Raw genomic sequence first — 14,974 nt, 5'->3', positions numbered from 1 at the left:
AAAGACGTGACGCACAGACAGTGCAGAACGAGGAGCACATTATAGACATCCTGCAAGCGCAAAAACCACCCCCTCATGGAAGGACTACTTTAAGCTTTAAAACAGCCGAGGAAGCTCACCGTTATCAATCCGGGTCTGTGTTGAGTCCGTGAGCATCAGTACAACAGAGGTGATGGCAGGCCTCCCACGGTAGGGTGGCAATGCTGCCTGGATCTTTCTGTTCTGTGTTCCATCTCCACCACTGTATGTATGAAATGTCTTGTGGATCAATGTCTTCAATCATTTCGACTCCTATAACCGTTTCTATCTCTGTAACCTCCTGCTTCTCTACAATCTCTCTACGCATTTGCAACATCTCCAATCCAGACTTTAATTCCGATGTCTGAACCATGCTTCAGTCTTTGCAACAAACGGGGACGTCAGTGATATTATCGTTACATTGTTAATCCACAGATCCAGGTATAATTCTGGCGACCTGGGTATGAATCCTGCCAGGGCAGATTTGAATTTAATAAATATCTGAAATTAAGACTCCAATGATGACAATGATCCATTGCTGATTGCATATTAGCCCATCTGTTCCACAGATCTCCTTGAAGGTAGGAAACTATCATACTTACGTGGTGTGGCCGGAAAACGACTTCAGACCAACAATAACATGGTTGATACGGAACTGTCCTCTCGGTGACTACGTGATGAGCAATGAATGCTAGCCTGGCCATCGGCTCCATCATTCTTTGAATAAATTTGCAAGGAACATACCTTAACATGGTAACCGCCTGCTCCCAGTAACTGGAGTTATGGACTCACGCAGCACAGAAACAGACATTTCAGCCCATCCCTTCCATGCTGACAAGTTTATGAAAACGAAATAGTCGAATGTGTCTGTATTTGTCCCAAGCCCTGTCTGAGTAATCTGGCAGTCATTATCGAGATGTCTTTGATATGGGGTGAGTGGAGAACGTTTCTGGTTGCGTTTTGTCTGCTTGTTTGGTTTTGTTGCTGAAGAATCAACAAACTGCCATTCCAGATGTCACAGTAGAGCGAACAGCCAATGGAAAATTTCAAACCAGCGTTTATAGGAAAACAAAACATACGAACCAAATATTGAACTGCAGAAACAATCATCCCAAAATCCACAAACAAAGTTGCATCAGAATATTATTTCAACGAGCCAGCACACGCTTCAGCGCAGAGGAACTCCGCAGAACAGAGGAAAATCACCTATACAGTGTACTTAAAAAGAATGGGTACCCAATGAACACATTCCATCGATTTCTCAGCAACAAACCCTGGGACAACGCATCCTTCCGAGGACAAGCCAAACAGAAAGTCGCACGAGCATTCATGGAAGCATGGCATTCCGACCAGAACTCCACCAACAAATATATTGATTTGGACCCAGTTTACCATCCGTTGAGATAAAGAACTTTGAAATGGCATCACCATACGAAATGTCATCACCACAGGAAATGGCATCACCAACCCAAAGAAATCCAAAAATACAAATAGAAAGCAAAAAACACCAGCAGTGCTTCGTCCGAAGGCTCAATGAAGGTGTGACCCAGTATGGTGACGAGCCATCTGAAAATGAACCTTCCAGCTCAGCGAGCAAACCTACATCCAGAACCTCAACGTGAGCTACAAATCTTCTCAAAACTCGCTAACTCTCCATTTAGTTACACCACCGCAACTCTGTCCCAATCTCTCTTTAACTCCCACGCGCTCTCTGTCTACACCCTGCTCCAAACTTCTCTCTACCTCCCGCCCACCCTCTCTCCATTCCTCCCCACTCTCTCTCAATATATAACCAGTCATGTACACTCTCCCATCCCCCTTACTCTGGCTCTCTCCCTCTACACGCTCCGAGTCGGTCTCTCTATCCACCCTTCGCTCTGTTTGCATACACTCCATCCACCCACTCGTTCTCTCTACCCCGTCCCATTCGCTTTATTTATCTTTCTCTTCAGTCGCCCACCTTTTCTCTCTCTCTACCCACTACCTATCTCTCTCCATCCCCTTTTCCTCTCTCCTCCACACGTTATCCATCTGTCCATCCCTGGCAATCTCCCCGATACCTTCCTCCCTCTCTGTCACTCTCTTTACCCTCCTACCCTCTCTCTACCCATCTCACTCTCTCAGTCTCTACCACTTTCTCTCGTTTTGTCTCCAGCACCCTCCCACGCTCGAAATATCACCGTCTGTACAACCATCTCACTCTCTCTCTACACTTCTCAACCTGTATCCCTCTCTACCCTACTCCCTAAATCGCTCTCTGTTCATATACCTTCCCATTTTTACTCTGACCTGCTCCCACTGTGTATGTCTCTTTACCTCGCTCTCTGTCTCTCTATAAATCCCTACCCTTCTCTCTTTCTATCACACAGTCTCTCTCTCTCTACTGTCCTCCCAATCTCTCTCTACCCCTTTTTCTCTCTTCTGTCTCCTCTCCCGCTCTCTCTCTCTCCCTCTCTCTACGCCCTCCAACTCTATCCGTCTCTTCCACTCCGACTTTACCTTTCTCCACCATTCTAAACTCTCTCTCTGCCACTCTCCCCTACACTCTCTGCTCTCCCCACTGCTTTCTGTCTCCCCCAACATTCTCTCACTCTCTCTCTCTACACTCTGTCTATGTATCCCCGTCCCACACCCTCTCTGTCTCTACACCGTCCCATTTTCTGTCTCTCTCTAACCCCTCTAAGTCTCTTTCCGTCTCTCTTCCTCTCTACACCCCCACTGTCTAAAGACTCCCACTCTCTCGTTCCCTCTCGCTCTCTTTCTATGTGTGCGTGTGTGTGTGCGTGCGCGTGTGTGTGTAGATATATATATATGTGTACACACATATATATATATATATATATATATATATCCCTATCTCTCTACTTCTCTCTCTCTCTCAGGATACCCCTTCGACACTAACCCTACACCAATGCGTGTGTATCTACATCACTCCCTTGCACTCCCACTCTCTCCCACCTCCAACTATCTCTCTCTACACAACATTCTCTCCCTCTATTCTCTCCCACTCTCTCCGCCTCTCTCTTTTCCTCCCTCACTATTTCTCTCTTTATCCCTCTCCCGCTCTGCCTATTCTCTTCCCCCTTTCTATTTCTCTCTCTCTCTTTATGTCTCTACGTTTCGGTCTGACTCTCTATCTCTACAGCATTCTCTTTGCCCCTCTCTCACTCTTTAACCCCCTCCCATTCTCGCTCTCGCTAACCTCCCCGACTTCCTTCCAATTCTCTCTCTCTACCATACTTCCACTCTATCAGTCTAACCAACCCACTCTCTGTCTCTGCTTTTCCCTCTCATTTACTCTCTCTCTAGCCCCTCCCATTCTCTCTATCTATACAGCCCTCCCCTCTAATCCACTGTCACTCTCTCTCACTCTCTACGTCTCTCCAAAGCTCTCTCTTTTGCTCTACCCCCTCCCCCACTGTCTTTCTCTACCTCTCCCACACTAACTTTCTCTAACACACAGCCGGACTCTCCACTCTATTCCCTCCCATTCTTTCTCACTCGTTTCCTTCCTCACCCTCTGTCTCTCGTTTTACCCCTCTCCCGCTCTCTCTATTCTTCTTCTCTCTCTTCATCACTCCATGCTCCCCTCTGACTCTCTCTCTATCTACCTCGCCTCTCTCTCCACCTATTCACACTCTCGCTTTCACTGCACAATCCCTCTCTCTCGACCTCCTTCCGAATCTCTCCCTCTACATCGCCTCCCACACTCTCTCTATTTCTGTACCTCTCCCTACTCGCTGCCCCTGACATGTATCTTTCTCTCTACCCCTCTCGATCTCTCTCTCTGCCCTCTGCCATCTTCTCTTTCCCGCCCCTCTCTCTTTTTTCACTCTCGACTCCAATCCCAATCTCGCTCGGTCTGTATCTAACCTGTTCCCACTTTCTCTCTTTCTCACCCCCTTCACTCGCTCTAACCCCTCTCACCCTCTCTCCCTACCCCTTCCTAATCACGCGCTCTTTCTCTCTACCCACCAGCTCTCTCGCTGTCTCTGTCTAAACTCGTCCCACTCTCGCGCTCTCTCTGTCTATCTCCCTTCCACAGTGTATTTCTAACATTCTCCCAGTCTCTCTCTTTACCGCCTCCCACTCTCACTCTCTCTACTCCCTCCATCACTCTTATATTTATTTTTTCTCTCTCCTCTACCCCCAGCCACTGTGTCTCTCTCCACACCCCGCACTCTCTCCATGCTCCAACTGTGTCTCTTCACCACTTCCAATCTATCTACATCCCTCCCACACTCTCTTGACTGCCCTCCAACTCTCTCTCTCCATCTCACCCCTCCCACTCACTCAAGCTCTCTCCCTTCTCCATCGCTCTCCCTGTTCACGCCGCTCAACTCTCCCTCTCTCTATCCTCCTTCCACACTCTCTCCCTACACAACCATGGTAGAGGGCGGCACAGTGGCACAGTGGTTAGCACTGCTGCCTCACATAGCCAGAGAGCCGGGTTCAATTCCTGCCTCAGGCGACTGACTGTGTGGAGTTTGCACATTCTCCCCGTGTCTGCGTGGGTTTCCTCCGGGTGCTCCGGTTTCCTCCCACAGTCCAAAGATGTGCAGGTCAGGTGAATTGGCCATGCTAAATTGTCCGTAGTGTTAGGTAAGGAGTAAATGTAGGGGTGTGGGTGGCTTGCGCTTCGGCAGGTCGGTGTGGACTTGTTGGGCCGAAGGGCCTGTTTCCACACTGTAAAGTAATCTAATCTAATCTAAAAACTCCCACTCACTGTGTCTTCCCCAACACGCTGACACGAGACGCCCTTCCACTCTCTGTCTCTCTCCCTCGTTCTGCTCTCTCACTACTCCTCTCCCACGCCCCTCTCACTCTATTTTCTCCCACAGTGTCTCTACGCCACACCAAATCTCTTTCTCCCTCGTCCCTATCGGAAATCTTTGTCTCTCCACACGCTGTTTTCGTTCTCTCCATTCCATCCCACTCTATCTGCCAACCCCTAGCCACTCACTCCCTCCAAACCCCTCCCATTCTCTTTCCCTCTCTTCGCTCCTCCAACTTTTTCCCCGCGCACACTCACTCTCTTTACCCCCTCCCATTCTGTCTCTCTACTTACCTCCCATTCTCTCTCTCTACAACCCTTCTACCACCTCCCTTTCTTGAACCATACAGCATCCCATTCTGTCTCTAACCAACGCCCACTCTCTGTCTCTCGTTCCCTTTCCCTAATCCCTCCACACTCTGCCTTTATACCACCGTCTTCATCTACTCCCTTCCCACTCTCTGTCTACTATCTCCCACTCTTTCTTTCTTTATGCCCTCCCACACTGTCTTTCAATACCACACACCAGCACTCTCAATCCGTCTATCCGCCTCCCGCTTGTAGTCTCTACCGCTCTCCCACCCGCCTCTACGACTCGATCTCTACACTAGCCTACTCTCTCTCCACCTCTCCCAATTTCACAATACTCCCTCTTTCAATCTCGAAACTTCTCCCTGACACTTTCTTTCTCTACGCCGAACCTCCTCTCTGCAGTCCCCTCCCATTTTCTCTCTGCCCCTGTGAAGGTCTCTCCATACCCACATACTCTCCCTCTCTACCACCTCCCAATCTCTCTATCCCTCCAACCCACTCTCTCTCTCTACATCCCATTCCACTGCCTCCCTCTCTCCTTCACATTGCACCCTCTCACACAGTTTCTCTCCACCTCCTCCCACTGCATCTCTCTCTCTCTCTCTCTCTCTCTAACCACGCTCACTTACTCTCTCTTTTTGACTTTCCCTCCCTCTTATTCTTATCCGCACTCTCTCTCTATCTATCGCCGACGCTGTCTCGCTATGACGATTCCCCCTCTCTCTGTCTCTCTGCCCGCCTCACTCTCTCCTCTCTCTGCGCCCAACCACTTCCTCTCTCTTTGCCCCTCACTCTCTCTTATTACCCACTTTCACACGCTGTGCCTCTGTCTTTTCCTCCCTTCACCTCTTTAGTGACAGAAAGGGGTAGGCATATACCACTTGGACAAGAGTTACAGCTGGGGGAAAGGCAATTACGATGCGATTAGGCAAGATATCGGAAGCATAAGATAGGGAAGGAAACATCAGGGAATGGGTTCATTAGAAATGTGGAGGTTGATTAGATTAGATTCCGTACAGTGTGGATACAGGCCTTTCCACCCAACAAGTACTCACCGACTCTCTGCAGAGCAACCCACCCAGACCCATTCCCTACATTTACTCCTTTACCTAACTACGGGCAATTTAGCATGGCCAACTCACCTAAGCTTCACATTTTTGGAATTTCGAGGAAACCGGAACACTCGGAGAAAACCCACGCAGACACAGGGAGAATGTGCTAACTCCACACAGACAGTTGCCTGAGTCAGGAATTGAACCCGGGTCTTTAGCGATGTGAGGGAGCTGTGCTAACCACTGTGCCATTGTGCCAACCTAGCTTATTCAAGGAAAAGCTCCTGAGTGTCCTAGATAAGTATCTATCTTTCAGGCAGGGAGGAAGATGTAGAGTGTGGGAGCCATGGTTTACGAAGGAAGTGGATTCTCTGGTCAAGAGGAAGAGAAGAGAAACTCAGTTATGGAGCTTGAGGGTTACAAAGTAGCCAGCAAAGACCTAACGAGAGAGCTCATAAGAACAAGCAGGATACATAAGAAGTTGTTGGCGGTTAGGATCAGGGTAAACCCTAAGGCTTTCTTTCTGTATTTAAGGAATAAAAGAATGACAAGAGTAAGATTTGGGCCAATCAAGGATAGTAGTGGGATGTTGTGTGTGGAGTCAGAGGAGAGAGGGGAAGCACGAAATTAATATTTTTCGACATAATTCACTCTAGGAAACGAAAATGTTGTTGTGGAGAATACTGAGACACAGGCTACTAGACTACGTGGGATTGAGTCAAAAATAATGACTGCAGATGCTGGAAACCAGATTCTGGATTCGTGGTGCTGAAGAGTACAGCAGTTCAGGCAGCATCCGAGGAGCAGTGAAATCGACGTTTCGGGCAAAAGCCCTTCATCAGGAATGGATTTAGGTTCACAAGGAAGAGGTGTTCGAAATCCTGCGGAGTGTCAAAATAGATAAGTTCCCCGGGCCAGATGGGATTTATCCTCTGGAAGCCAGGGAGGAGATTGCCAGCCTTTGGTATTGATCTTTAAATCATCATTGTCTACAGGAATAGTGCCAAAAGACTGGAAGATAACAAATGTGGTTCCCCTGTTCAATAAGGGGAGTAGATACAACCCTGGTAATTATAGACCAGTAAGCCTTACTTCAGCTGTTGGTAAAGTGGTGGAAAAGGTTCTAAGATGTCGGATTTACAATCATCTGTAAAAGAATAATTTCATTAGGGATAGACAGCACGGTTTTATGCAGGTTTATCGTGCCTCACAAATCTTATTGAGTTCTTGAGAAGGTGGCCAAACAGGTAGATGATAGTAAACAGGTTGATGTGGTGTATATGGATTTCAGCAAGACGTTTGATAAGGTTCCCCACAGTCGGCCACTGTACAAAATGCGGAGGAATGAGATTATGGGAGGTATAGCAGTTTGGAAAATTAATTAGACTGCTGAAAGAAGACAGAGGTTGGTGGTTGATGGGAAATGTTCATCCTGGAGTCCAGTTGTTAGTGGTGTACTGCAAGGGTCGGTGTTGGGTCCACTGCAGTTCGTCATTTGTAGAAACGCCCTGGATGAGGTCGGTGGAGTTGTGGATAGTGATGAAGGATGTTGTAGGTTACAGTGAGACAGAGATAAGCTGCAGAGATGGGCTGAGAGGTGGCAAATGGAGTTTAATGGGGACAAGAGTGAGGTGATTCACTTTGGTTGGAGTTACCGGAATGCAAAGTACTGGGCTTATGGTAAGATTCTTGGTAGTGTAGATGAGCAGAGAGATCTCGGTGTCCAGGTGCACAGATACTTGTAAGTTGCCACCCAGATTTGCAGGATTGTTAAGAAGGCAGACAGGGTTTTAGCTTTTATTAATAGAGAGATCGAGTTCAAGAACCAGGAGATTATGTTACAGCTGTACAAAACTCTAGTGCGGCCGCACTTGGAATATTGTGTACAGTTCTGCTCAACGCATTATATGAAGGATGTGGAAGCTTTGAAAAGGGTGCAGAGGAGATTTACTATATGTTGCCTGGTATGGAGGAACGGTCTTACGAGGAAAGGCTGAGGGACTTGAGGCTGTTTTCGTTGGGGAGAAGAAGGGTGAGAGGTGACTTAATAGAGTCATATAAGATAATCAGAGGGTTAGATAGGGTGGACAGGGAAAGCCTTTTTCCAAGTATGGTGACGGTGAGCACGAGGGGGCATAGATTGAGGGGTGATAGATATAGGACAGATGTCAGAGGTAGTTTCTTTACTCAGAGTGGAAACAATATGGAATGCTTTGCCTGCAACGGTAGTAGATTTGCCAACTTTAAGTACATTTAAGTCGTCATTGGACAAGAGTCTGGACGTACATGGAATAGTGTAGGTTAGATGGGCTTCAGATTGGTATGACAGGTTGGCGCAACATCGAGGGCCGAAAGGCCTGTACTGCGCTGTAATATTCTATGTTCTATATTCCTCTCTGTCTCTATATCCCTCATTCTCTCTCTACCCCTTCTCTCGTGTTTTTTTTCTCTGTGTCTCTCTTTACCCCATATTCTACCTGTCTACCCTCTACTATCTCTGTTACCCGTACTCTCTATCCCGTCCCACACACTCTCCCTTCACATCCCTCCCTCGTTTTGTCTGTACTGCGCTCCCACTCTCTGTCTTTGTATTCCTCTCTCTCTTTCTGTCTCTACACCACTTTCAAACTCTCCCTCACTCGTGTTAACCGATCCCTCTCTCTCTACGCTTGCCCACTCTCTCCCTCCCTCCCATTCTCTCTCGCTGTATCCCCTTTCACTGTCTCTTTCTGACTACTCCTCACACTCTCTCACATTATACAACCCTCCACACTCTCTTTATCCGTCGACTGTCAACCCACTCAGTCTCTCTATTATCCTCCCATTATCTCTGTCTCTCTCTGCCTGCATCCTCCGACACTCTCTCTCGACTCACTCTCTCCCTTTGTACCCCTTATATCTCTCTCTACCCCTCCTTCTTTCTTTTTCTCTGTCTGACTTTCTGTCTAAACTCTCGCCTTCTCTTTTCGTCCATCACATTCTCTCTCCCCACATCCCTCTCTCTCTATCACATCCCAATCATTCTCTCTCTCTCACTACACCCCATCCAATCTCTCTCTACATCCCTCGCACTTTCTGTCTGCCGCCACACTATTCCTCTGCCTCTGCCTCTCTTCATCTACCCCACACCCACACTCCATCCACCCCATTCTCTCTCTAACCCCAAAACTCGTCTTTCTCTGGGCAACCTACTCTTTCTCGATCGACCAATGGTTCACCTCTCTCTCTCTATCCCCTCTCAATCTCTGTCTCTCTCTCTTTCCAAGCTGCTCCCACTCTCTCTCTACCTTTACGCCCGCTCTTCGAACAGCTTCCCCTCCCACATTCTCTCTCTTCCCCTCCATCTTTCACTCTTTTTTCTCTCTCTACACCCGCCCACTCTGTCTCCCCTTTCCCACACGTCCTCTCCGTCTGTCCCACTGCACCCTTCCCACTTCCTTACTTACCCCCTTCCTCTGTGTCTAAGCCGTCCATCTCTATCTTTCTCTCTCTCTCTAACCCCTCTCACTCTCTCCCCACCCTATCCCACCGTCTCTCTTTAACGCCTTTCCATCAATCTCTGCCACTGTTTCTCCATCCTTCTCTCTCTATTTCTAATTCCTACCTCCCTATCTTTGTCTCTGTCCTCATCCCGCGCTCTCTATCTCCTCCGTTCCCTCTCTGTTACCATCTCACACCCCCTCTCCAGCTCTTACTGTCTACCGATTTCACATCCCTCCCACGCTCACTCTCTCTGTCTGTGCCACCCAAGCACATACTATCTCTACCCCTCCCCCTCACTCTGTCTCTCTTTCGAACCCAATCCCCCCTCTCTTTCTGTGTTTCCATCGCCCTTCTCTGTCTCTCCCTATTCCTGTCTCTCCCCATTCCTGTCTCTCTGCCTCCCCCTCTATATTCTCCCACTCTCTATCTACCTGCCTCACACTCTCTCTTCCCCTCCCACTCTTTCTGTCTCACTCTCTCTAACATACCGAAACTCTGCCTCCTCCCCTTACCTCTCACCCTTCCGCTAGCTCCTCCTCTCTCTGCCTGTCTTTCTCTCTCCCCCGGTCCATTGGTCCTCTCTCTCTCTCGATACCCCATCCCACTACCTCTCTCCATCTTTCTATACCCCCTCCCACTCTCTCTCGACCCAACTCCCACTCTACCTCTGTTACCTTCTCTCTGTACCCACTCCCACACTCTCTCACTCTGCACCCTGACTCTCTTTCTCTCTCTACTCCCTCACACCCCCTCTCCCTGACCCTCCCCATCCCATTTTCTCTGTTTTTGCATCCTCTCTCTCCCCACTCTTTCTCATCTCCCACCCACTCACTCTCCCGCTCACCCTCCCATTCTCTCTCCTTCTCTCTCTACACCCTCCCACTCTCACTCTATTCCCTCACACTCTCTCTCACTCTACCCCTTCTTCTCTCTCTGTCTATCCCTCTCCGACTGTCGTTCTCTCCCTCACTTGCACTCTCTCTCAACCCTTCCCACACAGTCTCAAACTTTCTTCCGCTCCCACCCTCCGTCGACCTCTGCACCTCCACCACGCTCTCGGTCAACACCCCCACACATTATCTTTCTTCACTCCTCCCAATCACTCCCTACCAACTCCATATGTCTCTATGCGTCTCTGCGCCATCATTCCTTCTCTATGCCTTGCTAGTCTGTCTCTCTATATCGCTTTCTCACACGCTCTCTGCCTCTCCCTATCCCCACTCCCTCTATCTGTCTCTTTTTCCACTGTCTCCATCGCTCCTCTTTCTCCCCCTCTGTACTGACATCCCAACCTTTCTGTTTCTACATCCATATCTCCATCCCTGTCTATCCCACTCCCACTCTCTCTCAATCCCGCTCCCGTAATTTCTGTATCCCCCTCTCCCACACTCTTTCACTCCAAATCTGCACGGTCTCTATTTACTCCGCCCCCATTTCTCTCTGTCTCCTCCTTCACACATACACTCCCTCACTACCCCATCACAATTTCACTTTGTCTGTATTTCTCTCCCTACCCCACACTCTCACAACCCCCACTCTCGCTCTTCATATACCCACTACTCTTTCTTCGTATGTCTACACCCCTCCTATTCTTACTCTATGCTCTCCACACACTCTCTGCACCCGTTCTTCTCTCTCTCGCTTTGTCTACCCCATCTCTCACTCTCGATCTCTACCTTACACCCATTCCCTCTCGTACTCCTTACCCCGTTCCACTGTCCCTCTACCACTCAACCACTGTCTTGCTCATCATCCCCCACGCTACCTGTCGCTCCATCCCTTCCCACTCCCCTCCCTCCTATCAACTCAACATCTCTCTCTATCTCTACCCGGCTTTTCACTCTCTCTGTACCTCACTCCCAATCTCTCCCTCTCTACCGTCATCTGACTCTCTCTCTCTAAGCCCAAGAGCTATATCAACCCCCTCCCACTGTACATTTCTGTCTCTCTCTATGCAGCTTCCCACTCTTTCTCTTTCTACCACCCTCCCATTCTCTCTTCCTCTATCCCCTTCCACTGTCTCTCATTCAACTCCAATTCTCTCCGAAAAATGCTCTGACCCTCTTCCAGTCCATCTATCTATTTCCCCAAACACACTCCTTCTATCCTCATCCAACTGTCGCTCTTTGTACCCTCCTCCCTCTCCCGTTCCCCCCTCACCCCTCCTACTCTAGGTCTCACTGTTCCTAAACCCACTCCCACTCAAGCTCTGTCTATACCATCCTCCTAAACTCTCTCTACCCCGCTCCACGTCTCCCAATCTACACTCCACCTCTCATTATCTCTCTCTCGCTGTGTTTCAAACCCCTCCATCCTTCTATATATACGTCCAGCCCACTCTCTCTATTTCTCCCCATCTCTCTCTTTACCAACGTCTCACCCTCTCTATCCCTACCCACTCCCACTCGTTCCGTCTCCCTAGTCCTCACACACTCTCTCTAATCCTCCCACTCATTCTCTCTCTGTCCCTTGCACGCTCATTCTCTATCACCACTCTCACCCTCTCTCCATACTCTCACACACACTCTCTCTCCTAACTTTATCTCTTTTTGCTCCCTCGTTCTCTCTCTCTGTACCAGCCTCCACTTCACTCTACACCACCCGTGCCTCTCTACCTACCACTGTCTCTATATATACATTTCCCCTCTCTCTCTACCACCAACCCACTCTCTTTTTCCATCCTCTCTCTGTAACCCATTCCACTCTCGCGCTCTCCCTACCTTACTCCCAACTTCACTATTCCCTCTCCCACAATCGCTCTCTTTACCCCCACTTTCTCTCTCTCTATCCCCTCAAAATCTCTTTCTCTCTCTACTCCCTAACATTCACTCTCTCTCTGCCCCATATCAGTTCTATCAGTCACTATTTTCTCTGTCATGCGCTCGCCCCTCCCACTCTCTATAACTACCCCTGAGACTTTTCCTCTCTGTCTCTCTGTCTACCCCCTCCCACTTTCACTGTCTATCTGCCCACACTCATTCTCTCTCTCTACACCTCCTTCTCTCTCTGTCTTTCCACCCACTCCTTCTCCCTCTCTCTTTCTATCCATGTCCTCCTCTCGGTCTCAATCCCACTTCCATTCTCTCTCTCTACCTCCTCCCAGTCTCTTTCTGCACCCTCCCTCTCTCTATGCCTCTCTCTCTAGCACCTTCCCTGCCCATCTCTCTGTACTGACATCCCCCTCTCTCTATAGCATCCAACTCTCTCTCTGCCCCGCCTCTTTGACTCCTCTCTCTACTATCCTCCCTCCCCGTCTCTATAATGCTATTCCAATCTCTCTCTGCCCATCCCTCCCTTCCGCTGTGACACCTCACATTCTTTCGTTCTATCCACCTCACTTACGCTCTCTCGCTATTCCGCTCTCTTTCACTCTCTACCCCATCCCACACTCCCTCTCAGTCTAAACTCCACTCACTCTCCCCTTCATCACCTGTCCCTGTCTCTCTCTCTCTATTCACATCTCACACAATCTCTCAACCCCTCAAACTCTCTCACACTCCATTCCCACTTTCTCTCGCTACCCTTCTCCAACTCTCTCTCGACTCCCACACACACTCTCTCTACCACCGTGTCACTTTCTCTCTTTCTCTACCGCCTCTCTCCCTCTTGCATTCTCTCTACCCCTCTTGTCCCTCTGTCCTTCCCTCTACACCTCCTACTCTCAGTATTCCTGACACCCTCTTTCCGTCTACCCCTTTATCAAACATTCTCTCTCTGTCCCCCACCTTCTCTCTCTGTCTACCCCCTCCCACTCTCCCTCTCTAACCCGTTCCCATTCTGTCTATACCCCCACCGACACATTCTGTTTTTTCTCTAATCACTTCACACTCTTTCTCTCCACACCCCTGTACTCTCGCTCTTCAATCTCCTCCAACCCTCTCTCTCTGCCCACTACCTCTGTCTGTCTCAATCCCCTTCCTCTCTGTCTCAGACTCTCAACGTCAACCCTGTCTCTCTTTCTCTGCAACCCTACTACTCACTTCCTCTACCCACTCCCACTCTCCCTCTTTAACATCCAACCACTCTCTCCTTCTACGTCCGCCACTCTCCCTCTCTAATCTTCCCCTCTCTCTTTCACTCTCTATCTCTCAATACAGCCCTCCATCACACTTTCTCTACTCCACTCTTTATCTATCTACACTACTCCCAGGGTCCAATTCTCTCTCTCTTTAACCCCCTCGCACTCTCTCTATCTACACCCCACTACTGTCTCTCGCTAATCTCTCCCACTCTCTCGCTATTTCCCTCCCACACCCGCTCTCTCCCCATCCCTCTCTCTGGACAAACTCCCACTGTAGCGTTCTCTCTATCCCACGTCCACACTTTCCATCAACTCCCTCCCACAATCTCTCACACTCCAGACGCCCATCTCTCTCCCTCTACCACCTCCCCACGTGCCCCTGTCTCTCTCTACCCCCTTTCTCACACCCAGCCCAGTCAGACTCTATCTCCCCCCTTCTCTCTACCCCCTCTAGTCTCGCGGTCGCTCTCTCCCTCTCTCTTTCCACGCCACTCTCACTCTCTCTACTCCACGCTCATCCACACTCATGGTCAATCTCTCATTCTCTCTACCTACTCCCCAATTCTCTCTCACTACTCCCCCACATTCACTCTCTCTCTCTAACCCAATCCCACTTTCTGTCTCTTACCCTCTGTTCTCCCCTTCACACATGCTCTCTCTAATACCGTCCACTCTGTTCCTCACTAACCCCCCGCCGCTCTCTTGGTCTTTTTTCCTACCCCTTCCAATCTCAAGCAAACTATACTGCCAATACGTCGTCTTTCTCTTCACCTCCCTCCATTTCCTCTCTCTCTCTCTCTATCCACAACCTACTCTCGCACTCTAACTCGCTTCTGCTCTCTGTCTATCCCCTGTCCCCCCAACTCTCTCTTTAGCTGGCCACCTCCCACTTTCACTCCCTCAACCTCTCTCCCACTCTCTCTGCACTCCTCTGCACTCTCTCTCTACACCTTCACACTTTCTGTCTTCCCCACCACTGTTTTTCTCTGCATACCGCAGTCTCCTCCTTTTTCTACCCTCTCCATTCATTATCTCCCGACATACCTCCTCTGCCTCTCTCCCTCTCTCTGCCTCTAATCCCCTCCCACTCTCTCCACCCTCTCCCCTCTCTCTTCCACTCTCTCTATCTGTCTGTACTCCTCCCACTCTTTCTTTATCCCTCTACCCCACGATCTAGCTATCTACACGACACCCACTGTCTTCCTTTTTCACTCTTTAACTCACTCGCACTCTCTCTTTGCACCCTTCACCACTCCTCCTCGTCCTACGCCCTCAATAAAATGCCACACTCTCCACCGCCTCCCACACTCAGTT

This window comes from Chiloscyllium plagiosum, unplaced genomic scaffold (genome assembly GCF_037043375.1).
Source record: "Chiloscyllium plagiosum isolate Xiang-an unplaced genomic scaffold, Cpla_swu_hap1 HiC_scaffold_29, whole genome shotgun sequence".
NCBI lineage: Eukaryota > Metazoa > Chordata > Chondrichthyes > Orectolobiformes > Hemiscylliidae > Chiloscyllium > Chiloscyllium plagiosum.
Note: the sequence above shows the minus strand (reverse complement) of the source record.